The following is a 12777-nucleotide window of genomic DNA, read 5'->3' as shown; positions in this document are numbered from 1 at the left end:
GCTCTCATTTGGACTTCAGTCGTCAGGTGGAGCAGTCGTCAATGAAAGCAGACCTTTTGCGTGGTACCAAACCTCAAACGCTCAGGCCGCAGAGCCAGTTTCCCTTCGAAGGTCGAATTACATCATCCTGTTGGTGGCCGTTTGCATACAACGGGAAATGGACAAAAATGTGGAGCATTATGCAAAATCAGCCATTTTAATGGCTTTAAATGTTACCTAAAGAACTATAAAGATTGCTTCTTTGTAAATCAAAAATTAAAATTAGCAGTGCAGTGCTAATCTAAGATAATATGATCAGTTTTTTTTTGCAATTTTCACAGTTCTAAATTCGCAACAGTGTTCAAAATCGTTTATATCCAATCAGTGTTTAATATCTTAGAAAATTATACAATTTGGCCCTTCACGCACGCCTTCATAAGAGGTTCTTTCCAAAACCACCAATATTTTATCATAAAGACTATACTGGTTATTTTGTAATATTTGTGTTGCAGAATGTTTGATGTAACTAATCTGTACTGTATTTTGGGTGTATCGTTTCAAATTCTAGTAGTGTAAAAGGGCAAAACTTGCACAATTAACACAATCGGTCAACTAATTGATATTCGGAAGTATAAAGAAAGAGTGCCAGTTTTATTCGTATTCACGATATCCAGTTATGTCTCTGACATTACACACCTGTACTTATTTTATAACCTCTTGCCCTTTCACTAATTTGTCACTTACCCTTTAACACTAAGAGATTTTTGCTGCAATCCCTCACAGTACCATCCACTTTGAGTAACTATATGTCAAGAATAATTTGATTTATTTTATAATCTCTTACCCTTTCACCAATTTATCACCTACCCTTTAACACTTTATCAATTTCCAATAAAGAATAATGACAACTTAAAACTTGACTATTAGGCAACCCATAACTAATACTTTAGGATCTACAAAGTTATTGACAGCGTACCGAGAATTAGATACATAAGCAAGATCATCAATAAGATAGTTTGTTTTGGGCCCTTCCCGAAACGAAGTCGTGGGTACGGGCCTGGTTACGTCACTTGTACTATTATATCTTCAAAACCGGAATTGAAAACCATTTGATTTTCGAGTTTCATCCAAAAATCAATAGTAACTTTCAAGGAGGAGCCTAGACTTGTAGGAATTGGCTTTTCGGTAAAAAAAAAACAACGCGGTTTTCGTCATATATACTATCATATCTCCGGAACCAGAAGCGACAGCCATTTGATTTTCGAACTTTATCAATGGTCCAATAGTAGCTTTCAAACGAGCTTGCGCGAATAGGTTCAGCTATCTCCGAGAAAATTGAGCGGTAAAAATATATGTTAAAAATCATTTTCCGATTTCGACGAGCTGAGTCGACTGATATATATTACTATGGATCTTCGAAGCAACGTTCGTAACGTGTATTACTCTATAGCTGAAAAACTTCAACGAGGAAAATTCATGCATAGGAATTTCCCGAATCTAAGGATATTTCCACTACCAGAAGGTGCAAAAACAATTTGTAATAGCGCTAGAGGTCTGTAGTATAGCGCATAAAGACACCACTGCACGGAAAAGTCTAGCTAATCATCCATATGTAACAGTTTCACGCACTGTTGAATACTCACATGCCAATTTTTCAATCAACAAATGATAATGTTCTTGACCCTGATTGAAGCACATCCGACTATGTATATGCAGCAGGAAATTTCATAGACGTTTTCTCAACGATTAACATTCATTGTCCTCGAAAGTTGAGACCGGGTTTGAGAAACTGGCCTAATGAGCCCATCGTTGTTTGAGTACTTGCATGTTTGAATACCTCGTAAGTAAGTAAAATTAGGAACCTTCAACACTTCGATATGCTCCAGTATTTTTTGTCAAAGAATGGATGCAAAGAAAAACTACAAATAAAAACGATAACATGAATAACATTTGTGATTCTAGCTCAAATCATTGACCGGTAATTCTAGATTATGCGAAAGCTTCTGGTTCTGCATCACAAGAACCGACCGTATGTTTATCCAACACCTGAAGCACGAACAAAACCGCGTTACGGAACCGCGTTTCTGGAAGTAAGACGCGAAAGTGGAATACCACGGCATCTCTTGGGTAAGTAGCAGTGCATTCATGCACCAGTTGTCTGTCATAATATCCTTAGGTGTAATGTTTTTGTTGCAACTAAAACCGAACAAGTTCCATCGAAACACCGCAGAACAGCAAAACAGCAATCAGTTCTTCCAGTAACAACTAGCTGCACTAGGAATCACGAAACATTAAAAAAAGCGCAAATAGTTTTGCTTTCGTTATGCTAATGCTGCAAAAGTCTGCCTCCTTCCAACGATGTGGAACAGCCTGATGCCGCCTAGCAGTGGCCTTTACTGTTCATGTTGTAGCAATCGGTATCATTCGAACCGACATCGTAGTAGCCGTTTAGAGTCGCACCTATGACGTATCGGATCGTATTGGATGCCTGCTGGTGAGTTCAAATCAAAGTCTATACAACGGCCACGGGCACGGTAAGCCTTTCTCGTTGGTAGCCATGCGATACTGGGAGAGAGGGTTGCTTGCCTGCTGGCTGTTGATCCCCGCGTTGTTCAGTTCTGCTTCGCGGTCCGTCGCGCGTAGTTCGCTGCTGGTTTGGCCATTCCCTATCTAAGTAGACTGTTGTTAATCATCAAAGTTGCGCGGGTGTTTCGACTCAAGTCAGTAACTGCCAGTAGGAAAGCTCGGAACAAAGAAATAGAAACGGAAGTTTGTTGTTGTTGTTCTGTCCATAAGTGAACAGTTGTGCTTTCCGATCGATATACAGCACATTGTGAAATAGTGTTTCAGATACTCTGTAAGATTGCAACTGTTTGTCGTTATCGGGAGGATTAAACTTGCGCTACTGAACAGAATTATCAATCTTTCTAAAACCAAAAAGATTGAGTAGTAACATTCCATCACAAGCAACACCTGTAAGGTAAGCGAAAATATCATCGGTTCGCAGAATTTCGTGGCCAAAAAACAAGTTTCTATTTTCAAAACTGACCATCAGTCAAACGGGGTGTACCGCAAGCGAGGAACCCGCCAATCTACGTCTAGTTCTGCAAAGTGGTAACTTTTTGCGCAATCCCCAACTCGTTGTGAAATGGTTTGCAGTGCTACGCTACTAGTGCATTGCTGCAGTCATGCACCAGGGATCCTAGAAGTGGAAAGCACACCATAACTGCGCACCTTCTAACCCGGTTTGGCTACCTGCTGTAGGCCTCTGGGTGATGTGAACCACTCGCAAATTTTCCTCGTCTCACCAGCGCACAGCATTCCCTCGTGTAGAGTGCGTTGCCACTGTAACTAGGTTTGACCAAATTCCGGTTGTTAACAAAAAAATAACACTTAACGGTATTCAAACACTGGTTGCTCAATCGTATAATCTGAAAAAAAAAATAAAAGGTGTTCTTGAACATTCTTAAATATAAAAATAAAACTGGCAACACTGTCAGAAGAAATAACGTCGTCATTCAGATAGCTCTTTATCGATTAAGTTGAAAATAAAAACTAGTTTCTAAAATTATTCCAGCTGGGTTCGTATTACTGCCTCATAGGGGATTCACATCCCGGTCAGTTTTAAAAATTTAATATTCTATTAATGAATATTCAAAAGCGGCATGGGATTAGCATTTTTGTTAAGATGCACAAGAAATGTCAAGGATTGGATAGAAACGAAAATAGGATTTTATACAGAATGACACCAAACAAAAACTGCATCTCACAGAATACTTCCGAAAAAATATAAAAAAATACGTCTAACGAAATTTAAATCGGACTGAATATTTCATGTAGAAAAAATTATTTAAATTACAAATTGAATTTGAAATTTATGGAATTTTTCACCAAACATCGATGAATGATTGATCAGATTCTACTATTAAACTCAAAGGTTAGGTTTTACATTTACTTGAAAATAGATTAATGAAAAATATAGAACAGTCTTAATCCAATTCGACAGTCCCACGACAAAAGGGCCTAACTGCAAATGACAGTTTCTCTTTGTTTACTTTTTCTATATTTATATTTGACGCCTTACTCTTCGCGAAGCTTTCATGTTAAAATTACAAGCTTTCGATTTATATTGGATTTATTATATTCAAACAGTTGTAGTAATGGCTCCTTAATAATCAAGCTTCCATTTCCCTCTCATTTGCAGCTAGGCTCTTTTTTTATTTAAAATATATTTTTATTCAGGCCTATTTGCGTACAAGCTTTACGTGGCCGGTTGAGCCGATTTTTTAAATAAAAATTTGTTTGTATTCGATCTCGTTGTCACCCTTTTTCTAGGGGGAGAGGAGCTTCCATTTCCCTCCTGCGAGGATTGAGGGGCACTTTGTTCGTGGCTCGTCTTGTCGTTCTTTGACGCATCGGTGGTATTGTTGGTTTCCGTCTCCTTTTCGTTTTCCTTGTTATTCGAAGTCTTAATCTCGTTGCTAGTTACTGTAGAAGCGCCTTGTTGTACATTGGTTGCAGTTGCTGGTTGGTTAGATGGTGAAGGTGTTTTTGAAACAGGAGCACTGCATTCACTAGTTTCCGTTGTTGAGCGGTTGTCTTTGTTTTTGTTTGTTTTCGCAGTTTTAGTGCAAGGTTTGCCTAGTGTGCAGGTTGTTCACAGAACTGACATGTAACCAGTTGATTTTCATACGTAATCAGCGTTTTACACGGATGTATTCCATCTTGACCACAAACGATGTAAGATGGAATTGCTTTACGTAGTTGCATACGTACCACTCGCACGCCATTCCGGAAAAAAAATCCGCCATACTTCCCTTTCGATGGAAAGAACTTCACCGTACTGCGACATGTTTTCCTGAACGAACCCATCGCTGGTCTGCGGGAGAAGGTCATGCACGCGTACTTCTATTGCATTGTCCACCATGTACACAGGGATTTTATATTTAACATTGTCATGATCAACACTATGCACCTCGTTGTTAACCGAAGCGAATGCAATTGCATCTCTCTCACGTTTGAACATAATGTACACACAGTTAGACGCCTTGTTGGATTGAATTTCACTTACATTATTAGCGTCTAGATGCATTCGTTCCTTAAGTAAGATTTCAATTTCATTAGCTGCTGGTCTAACTTTGCAGCGCTTGAAATCAATACAAATTGATTTTGGTCTTGTAGGTCAAGTTTCAGGCTTTGTTAAATCGTATTTGCCCATTTCGTACAGTCTATTGTTCACTATACTGTATTGTCTTTGTTTCTGTTGTTGTGAGCACGAACTGCTAGGCCCTTTTATCGTTGGACTCTTGAATTGTAACCAAAAAGCAATAATATTGGCAATGAAAAATTCACCGAAAATTCTTCTAGCTTCTGAATTCTGAAAACACTCTAGCCACAAATAAGCATTATCAATAAGCTAAAAATTACTTTTTCGGAGCGGTTAGGGGAATAAACTAAATCGGTTCTGAAGAAAATAATTTCCTTCCGAATGCATTCCGAAATAATGACAAATACCTCTGTGTCTACTCTTTCGGTTTGTTACTATTTTGTGACATTAGTCACAAAACGATTGGGATTTTTGATTAAACAATGCATTCTTTCTCGAGTTAGTAAAGCATTGTATTTTAAAGATTTGTGTTTTAGTCTTCGTTAAGACGTAGAGCCGCCTTGTGCTAGTTTTAAATATGATCAGTATCTAACGGAAAAAACAGATTGGAAAATTGACATGCGAGTGCATGACTCGAACCCGTAGCTAACTTTGAACCGGGGAAATTGTTTTACCAATTAAACTATCCTGCATATGAAAACACATGAAAAGAAAGTCCTATTAATTAGACGGAACCCAAGCGTGCTTATTTGTACTTGGTTACTACGGCATTCACTTTTACAGTCCTATATCTACGGAAACAAATTCAACAGAACACATACTCATTTCTTCCTTTCGCTACCTATCGGGTCCACATGAAATTGTTTCCTTAGATATAACACAAGTGAATGCCGTGGTGGCCAAGTACAGCGAAACATGCTTGGTTCTTTCAATGAATTGGGATATCTCTTCATGTGTTTTTATTGGCATGGTAGTTTTATTGGTAATTCAAATTTCCCCGTTCAGAAGTTAGCTGCGAGCTCGTGTCCCGTCTCTGCGGTAACATTTTCGCGGTTTTCATTAGATAGTTGCATTCGCAAGTCGATTTTCCAATCTGCTTTTCCCGTTAGATACTGGTCATATTTAAAACTAGTTCAAGACGGCTCTATGTCTTAACAAAGACTAAAACACAAATCGAAGATCTTTGAATATTGTGTCTTATACCCTTCATGTACGTTCGGTGAATATCAACTAAAATGTTATCAATTGATATTATTTCTACCCATTGTAAGTACAGGTATTCTTACTACCGGCATTTTTTGTATTGGAGACAGTTCGATAGAAAACTCACTAAAATAGTAGATAATACACAAATTACTAACACGAATAAATGGATTCTCATTTGATTCTTAATAGTGAATAAATGTATAAATCAGATAAGTTTAGAAAACCTTTGAGGCCAAACATCGGATAAAAACTTTTGAATCCAAACCTCGGATGAAAACACTGTGTGCAAAAGCAGACAATGATTTTGCAAGGCCAAAATCGATCAAAAACACTTTGGTTTTGCAAGTACTGGACGAAAGAAGGTTAAATACAAAAACCGGATATACAGTCTGTTACATAAGAGCGTGGTCACTGTTGTGAGAAAATGAAAAGACACGAAAATACTTTTAAATATTGTTTTATTAGATCAAAATCTTTCATTCAAGTACATCTATAGCAAGTCCGATCCCCTTCAACGTTAATAATGGCTTGACACCTTCGAGGCATACTTTGAGCGAGATTTTTCGCGTATTCTTCTGAAAACGACCTCCAAATTCTGTTAATTCGGCGAACAAGCTGCTTCAAACTGTGTGGTCGGGTCTGCCCAAGCTTCATTTTCATTTGAACCCGAACGTTCTCAATCGGATTGACATCGGGCGACTGAGAGGAACAATCCAAGGTCACAACGCCATTTTGCTCCTTTGCCCATTCAAGACGTTTTTGCACATATTTTTCACTCAACATCGGTTTTGCAAAGTAACATACTTCGAAATTTCAAATTATTTGCGATCAAATGTCTGCGAACACTTCCGTACGATATATTTAATCCTTTTTTGGTCAATTTTGAAGCACCTCGCGCAAAGTTGATGTCGGATTCTTCAAAAACAGGTCACAAATCACTGTTTCGTCTTTTTCCGACAATACACCGATTTGGAAAGTCGTCGACATTTTAACCTCTTTAAAACGATTCACCCACTTACTCACAAACTGTTTCGATTTTGCAAGTATTTCGCCGCGGCAGCTTGAGTCATTTAGGGACCTTTCGGGTGCGAGCACAGAAAACCGCTTCGAAGCGCGAAACGTACGTGGTACTTATTTTGGAGAAATGCTTAGATCGAATTCTAAACAATAGTCAGCTGATCTATTCTCGCATTACATGAAAAACATTACTGATCTCTGTGTTAAAAAAATAATCACACCATTCCACTTTACTGATCGCGAGTAATCGTGACCACGTTCTTGTGGTACAGACTGTAAGTTTAGCCGGTTCGTTAGAAACAACTATTTTTATCCGTTTTTAATAGTCAAATATATTTTTCGCTGAAATAAACAAGTAAACCATGCTTAGTCCGTAGCGGTAGCTGGCAAAAATTAAGAATGTGAGAGAATATTTTAGAGGAACCGGCTAAGTTTTTAACCAGTTTTTAGCATCCATAGTTTTTTCTTGTTTTTGTTTGCAGAATACGTGTATTTTAACGATTTTTGGATTACAAAATTCGTGTCTGGTATTTGAACTTAGTGTTTTTATCTGTTTTTTTTTGCATTAAAAAAATTCATTAACGGGTTTCCCGTATTGAGATAACCGATTTTTGCTTTCAGCTACTCATTTGAACGGCTGAATGCAAAAATCGGAAAAGGGCAACTTAGTTTGCAAAATCCGTTTCAGAATTTTTAAATGCAAAAACCGAATATAAAAATTGAGAGTACAAACCGGACTCGGATGTTACAATGCAAGAGCCAAACACATTTTTTACAAGAATTGGACTTGAATGCAAAACCCGGACAAAAACTTAACCGGTTCTTCCAAAACAAATGTTTTTATCCGGTTTTGCATTCAAAGTTTTTTACCAACTGTTTCTGGCAACCAGATCTATGCTGCGTTCGGAGAACATTTGACTGCAAAAAACCGGATAAAACATTCGTTTAAAAGAATCGGTTATTTTTTTGTCCGGTTTTAGCTTTCAAAGTTTTTTATCCGGTTCTTGAAAACACGATGTTTTTAAACGATTCTTACATTGCAAAATTCGTGTCCGGTTTTTGCTCTCAATGTTTTTATCCGATCTTTGCATTTAAAAATACTTAAACGGTTTTTTAAACTACTGTATTCGACTTAATGGGCAAAGGAAATTATGAAAATTTACTCTATGATGAGAGAGTATTGCAAGGGTTATTTAAATGTAAAAGTTAATATTGTGTCTGCGTTTGATGACGCATTCAACTCAATTCTCTGGAAAATTATTGAAAGTACTTGTCTTATGCGTTTTCCGATATGTTAACAGAACATATGGATAACCTAAACATTTTGTTAAGTAAATATTCAGTAATTTTTCATTTTGTTTTCTGCACATATTTGGAACCAAAATTTGAATGTAAAAACATTAAATTGTTTTTTGCTCCACTAAAAAATGGAAACTAACCAAATTTTGTTCAAATCCTTTTTAAAATGTATTATTTGCATGCTGTGAAAACGTAGTTTTGTCCAGGAGGTCAAGAAAAGTTTAGCCGGGACGAACTGCAGCAAACTGATGCCAAGTCTCGTCCTAGAAAGCAGTACACGGAGATGTTGATACAATTGCTGTGTGATGACGAAATAAACAAAAGCAGGACAGAAGTTTTACTCCAGGGCAGATAAATTCGATATAGGTTCCAATAGAATACCGAAATTCGATTCAAAATGTCTCATTTGGCCAGAGAAGTGAAATGTTTATTACAGCAACTATCATCAATGGTGGAACTAACAAGACTAAATGCATCCGAAAATATCGGTCGGTTTTAGTGGAGCACAATCAAAACTCTATTGTTGGTGAATTTAGCTTCATAACACTATTCTTAATGTGCTGGAATGGTATGAAACTAATTCGATGCATTTTGTTTTAAAGAACTGTTTCCAAACTGTTTTGAATAACGTACTATCGATACTTCTTAGGTCATGATGATGTGGAATCTCAGAAAGACCAACTAGAAACTTAAGAATGCAAATGAAATGTTTAGAAAGTGTATAAAACCAAGAAAAAGTTTGTGGATTGACTGTAAAAGCTCTCTAGGATGGCATAAAATAAAAGTTCATAGACCTGCATCAATTAACCTCTAATAATTGATTAAAATTCAGCATATGATTCAATGAAAATTAAATTTGGTATCATTTAATAATGATAATAATAATAGCAAAAAAAGTTTGTGTCACGTTTCCAAGTGTATAGATAGGGAATAAGCAATTCAAAAATATCCAAGCAAAAAAAAAAATGCGGGTGGGTAATGTCAAAGATATAACTGGATGTCGTGAATACGAAAACAACTGACATGTTCCTTAACACTTCCGAATATAAATTAGTTGACTAATTGTATGAATTATGCAAGCATTCCCTTTTTTCACATTTTTCGCAGAAACAAAGAAGGCTTCATTTGATCTCGATTACTGTGAATTTTACACAGCGAAAAGTGCACAAATCTTATCAATCTATCTAATAATCTAGATTTGCACTGACGATAGAATCCAAACTAATAAAATTTGTGTTAAGAGGTTTCTTTTTACGTGATTTCGTTTGTACCTTTTTCACTAATGGGCGGTCCTAACGGCTATAAAAAATAGCAGCATATAGAATTTTTCATTGAAAGAAACTATCAGGATACTGTACGGGATTCATTCCTGCCTTTCAGAAGGACCAAATTGTGGAACTCACTACGGTATTAAGCACTATTCGGAACATTTTTCTCGAACAATATGTTGTACAGCAGCAGATATTTTGTTCTCTGCCTCAGAACACGTTCTAACTGGCTGGTGTTGACATGGGTCAAATGAGACAGGTTTTTACAATAGTGTGCTTTTGAAATACTTCAATGCTGTTGCTATACACATTTAAGTTGAAAAATTTAGATTCTATTGGTAGTTAGATTATATAAATCGTGTCACAGATCACTGAGCTATGAGCTTTAAAAATATGAGAAAGGCAAACGCGCCTTATGAATTATCCTCTTTGATACTCGTTTATACCAAACATTTCAGAAAAGTTTAATTTTGAATTATTTGAGATTATGTCACACAACTAAAAATTTTATCATAAAATTGTGATCATATTTCCGATGGCATGTATCAAAAATTATGTTGATTCGTTATATACAACAAGGGATATTCACGATCAAAAACTTATCACTCTCTCAGAGGGTAAATTTTGAAAAGGCGCACCATAGTAAAGTAAGTCGTATTCACGACAAAAATAATGCACTAGTTATAAATTTCAGACTTCTGATTCGTCGTTTGTACAGGCTGAAAAGCTTGAACTACAGATTGCAACTATTTTTAATGCCGTGTAGATATTTGATATGTCATCGCTTAATTTTGCATCTTTGTCTCATTTGCGATAAATTTTTGGTCTTAAATGTCATCTGCTTTATTCGAACAACCATCTAGGCCGAGTGGTGTCGGTACCGATTTGCCACTGACGAGTAATTCCTTTTCGCTTTTCTCATAAAGAAAGGCTATACAATCACTGTGAAAACCGACATTTCAACCAAGGCCCGGAGGGCGGAATTTAATATACCATTCGACCCAGCTCAACGAACTGAGCAAATGTCTGTGTGTATATGTATGTGTGTGACAAATATTGTCACTCACTTTTCTCGGAGATGGCTGAACCGATTTACCCAAACTTAGATTCAAATGAAAGGTCTTATGGCTTCATACAAGTTGATAAGTATGGAAATTTCCTTTTCATGAGCGTGTTTTTATACATGACACGGGAAAATCAAGCCAAATACATTCAAATACCCGTATAATTCTTCGATTAGGCAGGTATAGTTAGTTGATGTGCAACTTTAGTTTGACTTTGAGTATACCGGAAAAGTGCTCGAAACTGGAAATCACTTCAATTTCTCAGAATCGACCACACCGATCCTCGCAAACTCAGATTTAAATGAAAAGTATTATGTTTTTATAAGTTAATGTAGAATTTTAGTATGTGTATGAAATTGCAACCTGTCATATAGAGCAATAATGCAAAAAACGTAAAAATTCTTCTAAATTTTGTTCCAAACTGTTTCAATTTATTGGTTATACTAGTTGCTGGCCAAACGAACCGAATTCAGCTATACTAGTTCCTAGCTCCCAGATTCGCTAGTACCGGAATTAGTGGTCGAAAACTCGAAAATTGAATTCTCTTCATTTTCTCTGAAACAGCTGAGTAGAATTCCACAAACTTAGTCTCAAAAAAAAGGGTCAACGTCTATAAAAAAGACTGCTTTTTATCTTTGACTTACTTCCTGCTCCGGAACGAAAGGTGAGATATGTTTAAAATTTTAAACCGTCATTTAGGATGAAAATGCAAAAAAACGAAGAATTCCTATTAACTTGGGTCAAAACTGTTGAAAAGGTTATGCTAATGTATGTCCAAACAATTTTTTTTGTTCTTATTCGACATTCAAAGAAGTTTTTTGAAGAACCTTTCAGTAATATTAATGAAAACATGAGTTATATGAGAATGGTATTGTGACTTTACTATGTCGATTAAAACAGGTTTTCGAAATAACAGTTCTAGTAGAAAAGTCGCATTACATTCAGTTATGTTGCCCAAGACAACGTCGTTGGAAGAAACGAATGGCATTTGACCTTTGAGTGTTATTCATAGACGCATTTGACCTTTAATAAAGGGTGAGGTAAAGAATTTCAAAAAAAACACAAAAAATTGATTAAATTTTTATTGGAATCGATAGAACTATTAATATAATTTACTGTTTCAAGATGATTTCAAGCAAATGTTGGCTGCAGCTCCGCTTTAGATGTCCCATGCGCAAGGTCCAATTTTGGCACACTCTCTCCAACATATCGGCCGGTATTTCACGAATAATGCCACCGACCCATAACCCACACCAAACAGTGACTTTTTTGGGATGCATTGGTAGCTCTTGCAATACTTCTGGCGTGTTTCCAATTTCTCCAGATGCGGCAATTTTGCGTATCCATTCAACCAGAAATGAGCTTCGTTGCTGAACAAAATCTTCCTCCAACTTTGCCAGTGCCCATTCATGATTAAATTATAGACCAAACGACGAATCATGATTATATTATAGACCAAACTGCATAAGTTTGATCATAACACAAGACACGATTCACGCGTGATCTGTCAAAAACAGTGTTGCCAAAAAGATACCAGCGAAATATCACTCTTTACTAGCATATTTTTCATTGGAGTATTTAAGATAAGTAGAATATACAGCAAAGGAAATTTAGGTGCAAAACTACGTGTAACTTCGCAATATAATTAACAACAAAAAACGCAATCATATCATTCATCCGAAAAATCAACATTTGCACGTTTGAAAATGTTATTGCGTGTTTAGGGCACTGGGCAGCCATATCACCAAGTATAAGAAACATTTGCAACCTCACAGTCAGGAAGAACGAAGAAGTATTTATTCATCAGAATGCCGGATGAATACCGGTAGTCAATTTA

At 36.6% G+C, this 12777-nt stretch overlaps 1 protein-coding gene across 1 annotated transcript in view; it reads left to right on the top strand.

Moving 5' to 3' along the window:
* The first annotated feature begins 2545 nt into the window (after positions 1-2545).
* LOC131435589 (clavesin-2) overlaps positions 2546-12777 on the top strand; it is a 39289-nt gene continuing 29057 nt past the window's right edge. Inside the window, exon 1 of the mRNA XM_058603636.1 lies at positions 2546-2959. The gene's annotated coding sequence lies outside the window, so the exon portion shown is untranslated. The remainder of the gene's footprint in view (positions 2960-12777) is intronic.

The sequence above is a fragment of the Malaya genurostris genome, chromosome 3, assembly GCF_030247185.1.
Source record: "Malaya genurostris strain Urasoe2022 chromosome 3, Malgen_1.1, whole genome shotgun sequence".
NCBI classification, from domain to species: Eukaryota; Metazoa; Arthropoda; class Insecta; order Diptera; family Culicidae; genus Malaya; species Malaya genurostris.
This window is presented reverse-complemented; position numbering and strand designations above follow the sequence as displayed.